The following is an 11347-nucleotide window of genomic DNA, read 5'->3' as shown; positions in this document are numbered from 1 at the left end:
TTTTTGGAAAAAAAATAGTATATTATTTTGTAATACAATATCACACGTTATACTAAACAATATCACAGCTTAAAAAAAAAACAAAAAAACAAAAAAAAAAAAACCTTTTTCGGGAAAAAAAATTTGAAAAAAAAAATTCGAAAAAAAAAAATTGAAAAAAAAAATTCGTGATATTGTTTTGTATAGTGCGTAATATTGTTTTATGAACTCATGGACTCAAATATTTAGGTGGACTCACCGGATCCCACCTCTATATATATATATATATATATATATATATATATATATATATATATATATATATATATATATATATATATATATATATATATATATATATATATATAGGGGGTCGGGTCAGTGCGAACTAAAGTACGTGCGAACCGTATTTAACTAATTTAATAAAAGCAAAACCAAACCCATCGGTCTCACTTCCCTCACCCTTATCCTTTATATCACACACCCCACCTAAATTTCCATCTCCTTCATCCACCACCGATCACCACCACCACCATCCGCCGTTGCTTCGATAAAGACCACCGGAGATGGTGCTATCCTCCACCGGCCACGCATACCAAGCCACCGATCTTCTTTTGTCGCTCCTATGGCCAACAACCAAGTTATGGATTATCTGACGACTTCCTTGGAGTTTTCGGCTCTAAAGTTCCAGATTTCTTCGACGGTACTATTAATTTTCTGAAATCTTAATTCGTTTATTGTAGATCTCGCATTTCAATTGATTTTGGAAAAATATCATCGGTTAATAAAAATATCTAGATAATTTGGGATGCACGTGAATTTTCAGGATGAAAAAGAATATGAATTACCCATGTCAAATTATAGATAATATGGGATGTACATGAATTTTCAGGATGAAAAAAGAATATGAATTGAGGTTGAGAAGTTGATGATAATGATTTTTATTTTTAGAATTACCCATGTCAAATCATTAATTTGTGAGTTAATTGGGCATTGGGGATACATATGATATGAATTTGAAGGACGAAAATGAGAGAATATTCAAGTACATTGTATTTAAAATGTTATTTTCCTTGTGAAATGTGATGGGTTGATTTAAGGAAGTTCTATTTGCTGATCAAATTTGTGAATTGGGAATTATTAATTCGGGGTAATGTTTGCAAAAAAAATTGGGGTGTTACTTTTAGAAAGGTCATATGGAAATTATAGGTACCAGAGGGATTGTATTCTCTTTGTGATATGTGTGAGTTAAGTTATGAATCTTGATGGGATTTGAAGGAAGAAGATGGCACATATCTAGCGGTATGTATCTAGCAACTTAATGAAGTGTATATAGCTAATTAGAGGTATGTATCTAGCAATTTAATGAAGGATCTAGCTATCTAGAGGTATGTATCTAGCAACTTAATGAAGTGTATGTAGCTAATTAGAGGTATGTAGCTAGCAGGTTAAAGGAGTGTATTTAGCAGTTTAAAGGATTGTATCTATAAACTTAAAGAAGTGTATCTAGCTAACTAAAGGTATTTATCTATAAACTTAAACGAGTGTATCTAGCTAGCTAAAGGTATGTATCTAGCAACTTTAAAAAGTGTATATAGCTAGCTAAAGGTATGTATCTATAAACGTAAACGAGTGTATCTAGCTAGCTAAAGGTATGTATCTAGCAACTTTAAAAAGTGTATCTAGCTAGCTAAATTTATATATCTAGCAACTTAAATGAGCGTATCTAGCTAGCTAGAGATACGTATCTACCAACTTAAACAATTGTATCTAGCAACTTAATGAGAACAAACGTGAGGGACGAGTATTCTAATTTTAAGAAGGGTGTAGGGTTGGTTTGTATCTGCCAATCGACATAATTTTTATTGACTATTATAGCGTAATTTAGCTGTATGAGATTGATTACATTCGATTAAAAGATGTTCGGAGATTTAACGCACTATGTTGATCATAGCTAGGTTAGTTATATTGTAGATGCTCGCCTTTGCAATTAACGCTGACTTAGTTGAAACCTGGACATTGATTATAAGCTTTCTCGATGTCAATTTTTATGTTCCGATGATATGTGATTTAATCGGACATTGATTATAATTTTGCTCGATACAAATTGGACTTGATATGAGAAAATCAGTTAATATCTCCACCGTATGCTTGCTCCTCAGTTATCTTGTCAATGTTCATGAATTTGTTTATGTCCAGAAGCATCTCTTGACGCAGAAGATGGATCATCTGTGGTAATTTTGGAGCTTTGTTTATATTTAGTAATGTTTTGATTTGATAGAAAATCTATGAATCTCATTGAAATTATTTTCATATATAGTTGGCATTAGCTTATCATGAGTTTCTTCTTCTTCTTCTTCTTCTTCTTCTTCTTCTTCTTCTTCAATTTACGCGAATCCTTTCTCATACATTCGATTTCTTTGTATTTGTTTCAACAGGTTGTTCAGATCAACTTCTTTTGAGGAATCAGGTAATATTATAGTTCTAGAAAACAATTCATTTAGCCGCTATCGATTTGGATCCTTTTAGTTGTATTATGCACTTATCAGATCATTTGGGGTTTGATTATGTCCGTTCAATGGTTAGGAGTCGGACAATTGGACTTGAGTGGGGTAATTAGTAATTAAGGGTCATGAGTGCTAAGGTTTATCTTATTTTTCTGGTAGATAATCCTAATGTCAGTTCACATCTTTGATTTACAACATTTTGCCGATTCGGGTTTACGGCTTTCCTCTTGTTTAAGTTTAAGCCGCATGACTCATTTTTTTTTTTTTTTTTTTTGTTGTTTTACATGTTCTGTTTAATATCTGAAAGTAGAAATTGCAGATTCTCATCATTAGCATGGTGGCATATATATTCCCTAGGAGAGGAGCAGCCATATCGATAATCCGATACTCAAATGAAGTGACAAGCAAGGTTACTCAAGCCATGACAATCATTCTATCTGCTATATCTACACTCACAGTAACTTCACTATTTTGTAAAAACTTTGCTTCAGCCATTTGTATTTAGAAATCTATTCCCTAACAACGTTTCAATAGCCATCAGCGACAGAGCTCCTAAACTACACAAAAGGTGGTTTCATCTCAGCTCAGATGCTAAAGACATTGAGAATTACTTGGAAGTTTGAAATCAGCCACTGTCAAAGCTCATCACAATCTTGTCGACATTTATCCGCATGTTGGTGTTAAGCATGTTCAAGTCTTGAATGCTGTCACTACTTCGGATGATATAAAGATTAGTTAGATAATTGATTGTTATATTTGTTGATGTTGATGATTGAATTGGAATGTTAGGGGCAAGTTACTTCTTGTTTTTTAACTAGTTGCTATGCGTGTAGCAACTAGTTGTTGTTATTGACAGTGACATTAATTTTCCGATTATGAGCATAGATGCAGTCCAGGGTATCACATTTTTTATATTGATTTAGAGGAATGGTGTTGTTTGATATTCCGTCGCATACATTATTATATTCAAAGTATTTGTAGCTTACTTGCTTAGTCATTCAATTCAATTCAATTTCTAGATTGATGTATACTTAGTTTGTTCCATTTACCTTAACACGTTAATATTACTACTGTAGTAATTAATTTCAGATGTTGTGTCAATGTCAATTACCATTAATCAAGTAGATTTAATTACATTGACGACTAAGTCTATTAAGTTTATGGTATTTTATAAAAAAATATTCGTAGTAATTATAATGTAGGTATGTAAAATCGTCTTACATTATGAGACGGTCCATTTATATATTTTTTAAAAAATCATTCATTAGTAAAATGAGTATATGGGCTATTATTTTACCTATCTAAACTACTATTTTGTATATCTAAGTAGTTTGTATGGTTCGCGTTGTAAGATGTATCTAGCGAGGTAACAGAATAAAGTGTATCTAACAAAGTAAAGACATGTATTTAGTAATTTAAAGAAGTGTATCTAGCTTATCGTAGATGCGTATCTAGCAAGGTAAATGAGTGTATCTCGTAAGGTAAAGACATGTATCTAGCAATTTGAAGGAGTGTATCTAACTTTTTATAAATGTGTATGTAGCGTGTATTTAGTAAAGTAAAGATACGTGTATCTAACAATTTAAAGAAGTGTATCTAACAAGTTAAAGGCGTACGATCTACCAATTTAAAAGAGAGTATTATTCAATTCAGCTTAGACGGAAATATCCTATGGTGTCCAAATATATAATTGTCGATTTCTAAGGTTTGCTTGTTCTTAATATAAGACTGTGAGAGTGAGTCTAATTGTTTTCCTTTCAGTGACCTAGCGCCCTGTCCCATGGCTGATGATACCATAAAAGGAGTGATGCAATTGTGCAAATATTGAATGATACATAATAGGGGGCGAAAATGAATCAGACCATCGTGTGGTACTTCAGTTGAGAGTGTAAGCTCTAAACAAGAGATCTCTATGTAAGTTGTATATTTAAAGTACTTCGGCACTTCACTGGTGACACCACATTACACCACCACGACCACCGACTAAGACTACACCACACCACACCATCGTCCACCACCATTCACTACACCCTCAGAAGATGCCGGCGACATCACCAGGAACCTCACCCAACAACGTAGGACTCTCCGTCGCTGACAAATGAATTCTAGCATTAAACTTACGTCTCCGGCTCGAAATATTCCACGGAAGCACAAAATGCTCACCTTTTTGTAATTATGCTTGTAGACTTGTAGATCTAGTATATTAAAATCAACTTTTTCATAAATTAACCAAAAAATTAGAAACAAATTGATGATAGCCTGAGACACAGAGGTCGACGAAGGAGAAGTGACGCCGAAGGGAAGACAAGTGTCTGGCGTAGATGAAGGGTCGGTAATGGTGCATCGTATGATTAAAAATGACGATGGCCTGAGATACCACCGGAGGTCGGGGCGTCATCGCCGGTGCTTCAGATTCGTCGTCGGCGGTCAGGAAGCTGGTGGTGGTAAGATGAGGGATGTTTCAGTTGTTTGAAATTAGGATGGGTTATTTAAGAGGTGGGCTTAGATAGATTATAAAAGGATTGGGCTTTGCGTGTTTTTATTGAAAATCCACCTTAGTTACATTAGTTAAGTAAGTTCGCAAGACTGAAGCTTTAGGTTATGTGAGGATCCTATTTTTATATATATATATATATATATATATATATATATATAGAATCGGGGATCTCGTGCGAACTATTTTCTGATGCGAATCGTATTTAACTCAATAACAACCATTAGATTAAAACAATATGCGGCTGATAAAGAAAATCCCAACCAACCATTTTATATCTCACGCGTAACCCATGTCCACACTACTCAATCTCACTCATCACACTGTCTCCTTTCACCCAACGCAAATATCGCCGATACCGGAGCTCCGACGACCACCACCATGTCGCGGCGGCTTATCAACGATGGAGGCATCACCGGAAAGTACAATCACTGACATTTTCTGCCGTCGTTTCCATCAACACAAACGCCTCACCCATATTCTCTCTCTTATCCGTCGACGGGATTTTCTGCACGTCATTAATGTTGCCGGCGACGATGCCTCATCTAGATCATCTCTCGTCGTCGATCTATAACTCTAATGTCGAATTTAAAGAGGTAATGAGTGATTTATTTGCCTCAAAATGTTACCACAATTCATTAATTCGGGTTGAAAGCGGTGTTTTTAACCATTATAGATAGAGAAATTTTTATATATGTAATTTTGTTAGTAGTTTATGATGCTGTGGGATATGATTGTGATTAATTTGAGATGGACAGACTGAGAGAGTACTTCCTCCGTATTTAATCAAATGTAAAGAAATGATTGAGACATAGAGAATACTCCGATAAGAGACTTATCTAGCTGTCGATTGTGAACAAAAAAAATGAAATGAATCAATTAATCATTTTGAAATGGTGAGGATGAGGTTTAAGGATTTGTATACTGTACTTTTCACTCGTAGTTTCAATCATCCTTTTCCTTCCCCACTTCCCCTAAGCACAAAGAGATTTAAGGGGGGAAATGTCGAAATTATGAAATGAAACTTTTCTTGTATTATTACGTTATGCTGATGGAGTACTCAAAATTTAGATGAGATAGTTGTTTTATTACTTGTGATTGTTAATTACATTTTGTGTTATGATCATGATGCTATAATGATATATATAGCACGCAAAGGAGATTGTTTCATATCAAGTTGAAGACCATTGTATATACTGAAATGATGAACTTGAACTTGTTGGATGTTGCAATGGGTGGGTTTGTTTAGCATCGAGTTCTGGTAATTTATCCTATGTACAACCCCCATAAGTGAAATGCTACAGAAATACTTCGTATTACTCGGTTCTCGAGTCTGAAAACCCTTAAACTACCAAGCATTAGAATTTGTTGGGGATTTAGTTTTGTGTCTTCTAAAGATTTAAGGTAGTCAGGAACTTAGGATTATAGAATTGCATGAAACCCTAAACATCATAACTTTATGTCTTCTTGGATACAAAAATGGCCAAAACTTGGTAATGAGAATCACTTACATGTCTTCTCATTGAGAGGCAAGATGGGTTTCACACTTTCACATTGGCAAAAAAAATGAAATGTCGAAATTTGTAATTTTTATATGTATTTAGCAGTTTATGATGTTGAGGTTAATGAATGTGATTTAGTTAATTGATAAGAATGAAATTATTTGGTGTGTGGTAGGTGTTGGAGTTGGCAGGGAATGCTGCGAGAGACAACAAAAAGACCAGGAGCTAAGCAAGTTACTTGGACAGGTGACAATTGCGAATGGTGGTATGATGCCAAATATTCATCAGACTTTGTTGCCAAAGAAGGCAGCTAGTGGAAAGGTTACATTGGCTCGACTTCTCAGGAGTTCTAGACTGTGTCTTCTAGCTGTGATTAAGTAGTAAAAGAAACAATGGCTTGAAATAATGAAATGTTAAATAAGGTAAGTTATTTAACATCTGGACATTCTTTCATCAAATGTGCTCAATTCTGGACATTTGATGACTGTGTTCTCAGGAGTTCTCGACCCCAAGTTGGGTGTGGCGGATTTCATGTCGTCGCCAATGTATAGCGGATGGATAAAACTCGAGTTTTGGTTGACCTTGCGTATGCTGGATGTGGGTGCGTCGTTGGCTGTGGTGTGTGGTGTCTGGTGGGTGGCGACTGTTGGCTGTGGTGGGTCTGGGTTGCCGCCAGCGCCTATTGGTTGTGATTAATGAACGTAGGTTTGATTAATGGTGTTTAGAGGGCCTCGTTGTCATGGTCCTTGTGAAGGCGTGCGCGAAATTGGTAGTGGGGGTGGTTGAGGGTAGGTGAATGGTGGTGGGCAGTAGTGGTCAAGGTTGTATTGTGCCAATCGAGATTTGGTACTAATTATCTAGACAACATTAAATTGCTCTTCGGGCTCCCTTCACATAACAACAAACAAACAAACAATGATTATGCTAATGTTAGTAATTAGCTGACAGTCGACTACATCGTCATTTTGCAGGTATATGATAGTTATGTTGATTCTGTCAACATCCTAAAGCCATGTTACTGGTGAGGCTGTATGTTGGATGTTGTATGATTTATTTACACTAGCAAGACCCCATATGTTAAGTTTATGTATCATTATTCATTTGTATTCGTCACTCAAAACTTGTTTGTAGGACTCCATATAGCAAAATGATATTGTAATATGCGAAAATAATTTTTGTATGTTCCTACAGATCTAAAGTATATACGTTTGTCTAAAACTGCATTCTGCTTTCATTTATACAAAAAATTCCCGTATTGAATTGGAATTTCGTGTGAGTTGTAGTATTATGTAGCGGGCCACCTAATCTAACCATAAACCTTTTCTCGTCCCGCTTTAGAATACCCGACCCATGGAAAGGGGTTCATCTTTCCCTATATAGGGCTGAGTTTATGGTCCTCATTCAGATAATAAGAGAAAGGGTTTAGGGATGGATTAGGCGGCTCTGCGGTAGCGATCCGCCGAATCCAACCCTAAATCCTTTCCCGTCCCGTTTTATGATACCCGCCCCCCTTAGAAAGGGGTTCACCCTTCCCCTTTTAGGTCTCAGTTTACGGTTCCCGTTCCGATAATAAGGGTAAGCGTTTAGGGTTGAATTAGGCGGCTCCAGGAGAGGGGGTCACCTAATCCAATCTTAAACCATTTACCGTCCCGTTTTAGGATACCCGGCCTCTCCGTTTAATCAGTTTTACGTACTACATACGTTTTGAAAGAGTAGTAGTTTCATTTTAAATATATTGTAGGTATGTTTCGTCTAAATAACCCATTTCCGATAACAAGGGAAAGGGTTTAGGGTTGGATTAGGCGGACCCGCGGTAGCGGGCCTCCTAATCCAACCCTAAACCCTTTTCCGTCCCGTTTTAGGATACCCGGTCCCCTCGGAAAGGGCTTCACCCTTCCCCTTTTAGGGCTCAGTTTACGGTTCCCGTTTCGATAACAAGGGAGAGGGTTTAGGATTGGATTAGGCGGACCCGCGGTAGCGGGCCGCCTAATCCACACCTAAACCCTTTCCCGTCCCGTTTTAGGAAATCCGGCTCCCCGTTTAATCCCTTTCACGAACTAGGTATGTTTCGAAATAGTCTTAGGTTCATTTTAAATATATTTTAGTTAGGTTTTGTCTAAATAACCCATTTTCGATAACAAGGGAAAGGGAAGAGGGTTGGATTAGGCGGACCCGCGGCAACGGGCCGCCTAATCCAACCATAAACCCTTTCCCGCCCCGTTTTAGGATATTCGGTCCCCTCGGAAAGGGGTTAACCCTTTCCCTTTTAGGGCTCAGTATACGGTTCCCGTTTCGATAACAAGGGAGAGGGTTTAGGATTGGATTAGGCGGACCCGCGGTAGCGGGCCGCCTAATCCAACCCTAAACCCTTTCCCATCCCATTTTAGGATACCCGACTCCCCGTTTATCCCTTTCACATACTAGGTACGTTTCGAAATAGTCTTAGATTCATTTTAAATATATTGTAGGTACGTTTTGTCTAAATAACCCATTTCCGATAACAAGGGAAAGGGTTTAGGGTTGGATTAGGCGGACCCGCGGCAGCGGGCCGCCTAATCTAACCCTAAAACCTTTCACGTCCCGTTTTAGGATACCCGACTCCCCGTTTAATCCCTTTCACGTACTAGGTACGTATCGAAATAGTCTTAGTTTCATTTTAAATATATTGTAGGTACATTTCGTCTAAATAACCCATTTCCGATAACAAGGGAAGAGGTTTAGGGTTGGATTGGGCGGACCCGCGGCAGCGGGCCGCCTAATCCAAACCTAAACCCTTTCCCGTCCCGTTTTAGGATACCTGGTCCCCTCGAAAAGGGGTTCACCCTTCCCCTTTTAGGGCTCAATTTACGGTTCCCGTTTCGATAACAAGGGAAAGGGTTTAGCGTTGGATTAGGCGGATCCGCGGTAGCGGGCCGCCTAATCCAACCCTAAACCCTTTCCCGTCCCGTTTTAGGATGCCTGGCTCCCTGTTTAAAACCTTTCACGTACTAGGTACGTTTCAAAATAGTCTTAGGTTCAATTTAAATATATTGTAGGTACATTTCGTCTAAATAACCCATTTCCGATAACAAGGGAAAGGGTTTAGGGTTGGATTGGGCGGACCCGCGGCAGCGGGCCGCCTAATCCAAACCTAAACCTTTTACCGTCCCGTTTTAGGATACCCGGTCCCCTCGAAAAGGAGTTCACCCTTCCCCTTTTAGGGCTCAGTTTACGATTCCCATTTCGATAACAAGGGAAAGGGTTTAGCGTTGGATTAGGCGGCCCACTGTAGCGGGCCGCCTAATCCAACGCTAGTCCCTTTCCCGTCCCGTTTTAGGATGCCTGACTCCCTGTTTAAAACCTTTCAAGTACTAGGTACGTTTCAAAATAGTCTTAGGTTTAATTTAAATATATTGTAGGTACGTTTTGTCTAAATAACCCATTTCCGATAACAAGGGAAAGGGTTTAGGGTTGGATTAGGCAGACCCGCGGCAGCGGGCCGCCTAATCCAACTCTATACCCTTTTCCTTCCCGTTTTAGGATACCCGGTCCCCTCAGAAAGGGGTTCACCCTTCCCCTTTTAGGATTCAGTTTACGGTTCCCGTTTCGATAACAAGGGAAAGGGTTTACGGATGGATTAGGCGGACCCGCGGCATCGGGCCGCCTAATCCAATCCTAAACCTTTTCCCGTCCCGTTTTAGGATACCCGGCTCCCCGTTTAATCTCTTTCACGTGCTAAGTACGTTTCGAAATAGTCTTAAGTTCATTTTAACTATATTGTAGGTACGTTTCGTCTAAATAACCCATTTCCGATAAGAAGGGAAAGGGTTTAGGGTTGGATTAGGCGGACCCGCGGCAGCGTGCCTCCTAATCCAATCCTAAACCTTTTCCTGTCCCGATTTAGGATACCCGGCTCCCCGTTTAATCCCTTTCACGTACTAGGTACGTTTCGAAATAGTGTTAGGGTCATTTTAAATATATTGTAGGTACGTTTCGTCTAAATAACCCATTTTCGATAAGAAGGGAAAGGGTTTAGGGTTGGATTAGGCGGACCCGCGACAACGTGCTTCCTAATCCAACCCTAAACCCTTACCCGTCCCGTTTTAGGATGCCCGACCCCTCCGTTTATCACTTTTACGTACTAGATAGGTTTTGAAAGAGTAGTAGGTTCATTTTAAATATATTGTAGGTACGTTTCGTCTAAATAACCCTTTTCCGACAACAAGGGAAAGGGTTTAGGGTTGGATTAGGCGGACCCGCGGCAGCGGGCCTCCTAATCCAACCCTAAATCCTTTTCCGTCCCGTTTTAGGATACCCGATCCCCTCAGAAAGGGTTTCACCCTTCCCCTTTTAAGGCTCAGTTTACGGTTCCCATTTCGATAACATGGGAGAGGGTTTAGGGTTGGATTAGGCGGACCTGCGTTAGCGGTCCGCCTAATCCAACCCTAAACCCTTTCCCGTCCTGTTTTAGGATACCCGGTCCCCTCGGAAAGGGGTTTACCCTTCCCCTTTTAGGGCTCAATTTACGGTTCCCGTTTCGATAACAAGGGAAAGGGTTTAGGGTTGGATTAGGCGGACCCGCGTTAGCGGTCCGCCTAATCCAACCCTAAACCCTTTCCCGTCCCGTTTTAGGATACCCGCTCCCCGTTTAATCCTTTTTACGTACTAGGTACGTTTCGAAATAGTCTTAGGTTCGTTTTACAAATATTGTGGGTACGATTCGTCTAAATAACCCATTCCCGATAACAAGGGGAAAGGATTTAGGGTTGGATTAGGTGGACCCGCGTTAGCGGTCTGCCTAATCCATTCCTAAACCCTTTCCCGTCCCGTTTTAGGATACCCGGTCCCCTCGGAAAGGGGTTCACCCTTCCCCTTTTAGGGCTCAG

The 11347-nt window shown here is 39.2% G+C and overlaps 1 long non-coding RNA gene across 1 annotated transcript; it reads left to right on the top strand.

Annotated features, from left to right (window-relative positions):
- The first annotated feature begins 444 nt into the window (after nt 1-444).
- On the top strand, nt 445-3408 carry LOC141634063 (uncharacterized). The gene is made up of 3 exons (XR_012538801.1): nt 445-682; nt 2418-2449; nt 2806-3408. It is a non-coding gene; the product is annotated as an uncharacterized LOC141634063 (long non-coding RNA).
- Nucleotides 3409-11347: the final 7939 nt, after the last annotated feature.

The sequence above is a fragment of the Silene latifolia genome, chromosome Y (genome assembly GCF_048544455.1).
Source record: "Silene latifolia isolate original U9 population chromosome Y, ASM4854445v1, whole genome shotgun sequence".
In the NCBI taxonomy this organism is placed as follows: domain Eukaryota; kingdom Viridiplantae; phylum Streptophyta; class Magnoliopsida; order Caryophyllales; family Caryophyllaceae; genus Silene; species Silene latifolia.
Note: the sequence above shows the minus strand (reverse complement) of the source record. Positions and strands in the feature narration are given on the sequence as shown.